Source organism: Sinocyclocheilus rhinocerous, unplaced genomic scaffold, assembly GCF_001515625.1.
Source record: "Sinocyclocheilus rhinocerous isolate Xijiao unplaced genomic scaffold, SAMN03320098_v1.1 scaffold1325, whole genome shotgun sequence".
NCBI lineage: Eukaryota > Metazoa > Chordata > Actinopteri > Cypriniformes > Cyprinidae > Sinocyclocheilus > Sinocyclocheilus rhinocerous.
Window position 1 is genome coordinate 492,224 of NW_015659004.1, and position 4,296 is coordinate 496,519.

A 4,296-nucleotide genomic window follows, 5' to 3' on the forward strand; every position below is an offset into this window, starting at 1 on the left:
TCATATTAGACTCGGATGATCAATTTTAAAACATTTGAAAAGCAAGTCACGTAAAGATTGCTTTCAGTTTATGATGTTAATACTATCTCCAACCAGGAGAGGTCGCTATTTCCAGCCGCTCCCCTATTAATTTCAGCGTAGTAGGACGTGCACTCTAATGTAAACATTCACTAACATTAGCAAATAATAAATGAAAAACTGACCATGAAAACAGTATTTTCACGTCAAGATGGTAAACAGATGATCTTTTTACCAAGTTCAAGGGGATACCCATATGTTTGGATTGTTTGGAAATCTGTATTTTATTTAAATCGCCATCACACCACTGCTCACAAACAACGGGGACGCCAGAGTTGCACTTGCCTCAAATTTCAAAGGTAAAATTCATAGTCAACAAAAGCTTTTTGCCAAATGCATGACAGAAATGTTTGCACTGGACTATGTTCTTATTAGCGTTTCCGCGGGTCCTTAAAATGTCTTCAGTTAAATTGTTTACATTTAAGGCCATGCAAACTCTTAAATTGTACAAAAAGTCTAAATTATAAGAGGTCTTTGGGGACGGAAAGACAATAACTGTTATATGGATTATTAATATGACGATTAAACTTCAAAAGGCTACGATTTCACTGAATAAACTTGAGCCCTGCACGTCAGCTGTGTACTGCGGTTACCGGGGAAACCACTAGATGCGCAGTAACGAAAGTGAAACCTGCTGGCAGAGAACGAATTTGCTTTTTCAATAAGCCCATCTGCTATTTTTGCGACATATTTTTAAATGTGAACCAGTGGATCGACAAAAAGCTAATGCATTATAAAAATCGAAACAATTAAGACACTAAGATATATTTATATGTTATTTAATATAATAATTAATTGATAATAATTGTTTAAATTAATATAATAATTGATACTTTTGACTCATCCCTTTTCATAAAAATTGTTTAAAGGCTGAAATGTGAAGTGCAGATCTTAAAAAGGTCTTTAAAAGGTCTTAAATTAGATTTTTTAAATCATGCAGATACCAGGTTATTTTATAGTACCATTTGGAAGCCCTTTTTAACTGTCCTTTTAGGTTGTTTTGAGAATGTTCAAGCTGTGTATGAAATTTTTTTTATATATATATTTATTTGCTTCTTTTTCATTTTGCATTTACTTGTACTTTTACTTTCAATACTTAAGTACGTTTAAGATTTAAAAAATACTTTTCATACTTAAGTACAATAAATATCACATACTTTAAGACTTTTACTCAAGTAATATTCTAAACGGTGACTTCAACTTCTACCAAAGTCATTTTCTGGTAAGATATCTGTACTTTTACTTGAGTATGGCTTTCAGGTACTTTATACACCACTGCATTTCAACAATAGGTAAAAGTGTATTGGGAAAAGTCAACACCGTAGTACACATAAAGGAAATGAAAATTTTTATTTATACAGTACATTTATTTTTTGTAAAAATGTGTTACATGTAAACAGCCTTATGTTTATTCTACACTGTAGTTTAAAGTTTAAATTCAATGCATCTAAAGTTTTTTAAATGTTTAGTCTTCAAGTAGAATGTATCACTTAAAGGGGTCATATGAAGCAATTTCAATTTTTCCTTTCTCTTTGGAGTGTTACAAACTCTTGGTGCATAAAGAAGATCTGTAAAGTTGCAAAGACTAAAGTCTCAAATCCAAAGAGATATTCTTTATAAAAGTTAAGAGTCAACCACGCCTACCTAAAACGCCTCGTTCTAACACGCCCCCACATGGCTACGTCACGATGTGGGAAGATTTGCATAACACCACCCAAATGTTCACGCAAAGAAAGAAAGCGTAACTTTTATTCTCTAATGTACAGTATGTGGAAAATAATGTGTTTTTTTAACCTTAAACCACATAAACACATTTCATTACACCAAATACACAAAATAATGTTATTTTTAGCAACATCATATGACCCCTTTAAAAATAAACTGATGACACATGTTGGTTCCAATTGATATTGTTTCTCAAACACACACACACAAATACCTGTGTATTATTTAGAAAAAATAGAATCCCTAAAGCATAATAATGTTATTTTTAGCAACATCATATGACCCCTTTAAAAATAAACTGATGACACATGTTGGTTCCAATTGATATTGTTTCTAAAACACACACACACAAATACCTGTGTATTATTTAGAAAAAATAGAATCCCTAAAGCATAACATGATATCCTGCACATCTTATGTCTTAGTGCTTGAGGTAGGCCTGGATTGAAGCAATTGTGCATACTAAAAGAGCAACACAACCAACCCCACTGCTGAGGTACTGTAGTACCACAGTTTGTCCAGTGGATGGAGCTTCATGCCCACTAATCTGATCACAGAGGAAGACGGTCATTAAACTCCCATTCACCCACCCATGAGGTCTTACTTATCCAGAAATGTTAAGTTAATTGAGATATTATTATATTTTTTAATTAGTTTTTATATTTATGTTTTCCATTTTCATTTTAAAGTTTATTTTATTTATTCGTTTATTTAATCATGTTTTATTTTAGTAGCCTACATCAAGGTAAACCAAATTAAAATAAGAAATATATTAAATAAAAAGTTACATTTTTATATATTTGATTTTAGTTAATGTTTATTTTATTTCAAGTAACTATTTATTTATTTACTTATTTAAGTTTAAATTATATTGATGCAATTTAATTTCAGGCCAGGTGTTTCTTATTATCACCAGATGTGAAATAACAACAAACAAACTCTGTTAATATTTTTCTACAAGTCTGTGGCTCAATCAAATGATTAGAATATCAATACAGTCAGAGGTACATTAGGGAGTATTTTATCTGTTCATTCACTGCTTTATTACATTTTAGACAAGAGCTTGGCTAATGAAAAAGCTTTCAGACTAATTGGCATTTATGAGTGCTTTTTATGAACCTTTTTATGAACCATTCTGCATGTGATTCTCTCACTCCGTCTGTGAGTTAGTGTGCGCTCATGTGAACGCATGTGTGAAATGCACCACGTAAATATGCTTTTTAACAGCTCTTGGTCACACACAACTCCAGTGACCACAACAAATACATTTTTAAAAATGCCTTTCATATTAATGTGCTCCTCTCTTATTGTCAAGCCTTAACGGCACTTTCATCATGTTCTTTCCATCACTGTATGACTGATGACTACACAGACACACTTTCACTTATGGTTTGCAGGTCAAATCGCAGCTTGGTGTGACCCAAGGGAAACGGACAGCATGATTACAGCTCTTGCAATGTGAAGGTTAGTAACAGCTTTCAAGAAAGACAGTGCTAAAAAAACAGCTCTGTCCTGAATCTGATCATTTGCACATTGCAATGCAACTAGACAAGCAGAGCAATGCAGGCAGAAATAAATAAAGATCTCTTACTGATTGATGTCATTTTTATTCAAATTAATATCAAAATGTTTATTAAGGACTTTCAAGGACTCTGAAATAGATCTCTCTGGCAAACAAAACGCACAATTTGCTCTCCATTTAAAGGGATAAATCACCTCAAAATTAAGAAAGCAATATTAAGGATAGAGGGCATGTATTTTAGCAGTGGTTCAGAATAAAAATGTGTTGATGATGGTATTGTTTATTAAAAACATGCAGCTTTTCTCTTCACAAGATGTTGTGTGGATTATTTGTTGATTATTGTGATGTTTTTTATCAGCTGTTTGGACTCTCATTCTGACGGCACCCATTCACTGCACAGGATCCATTGATGAGTAAGTGATGTACTGCTAAATTTCTCCAAATCTGTTCAGATGAAGAAACAAACTTGGATGGCCCGTTGATGAGTAAATGTCAGCACATTTTAATTTGTTAATCTGATTAAAATTTTACATTTCATTTGTTTAATCTGTTCCTTTAAACAAAACCTCTGCTGTAGTGCTGTGAATCACCATGTAAATTTAATTAATGCATTATGATTATGATATGATGTGCACAGGGGAAATAAATATTTTAGGAAACACAAGACCTGCTTGTTGTCAAAGCTGCATTGTTCATGCAAGCATATGTCTTTTTTATGCAGTGCTGCATGTAGTTTAAGAGCATAATGTTAGGTGATGTTCAGGCAGCTCGGAGGACTCTGCAGGCGAGATATTTGCGCTCCATGTGGGTGCTTGAGCTCAAATCACAGCATGGTGCTGTTTCATTTACAGTCACTCTTTCTTTCTTTCTGCTTCTGTGAACTCTGTCACACACCTGTTTGTGCTTGACTGCTTGTGTATGCATGCACACAATTGAGATCACAGAAAATGACTGTGTGTATCAGTATTAGC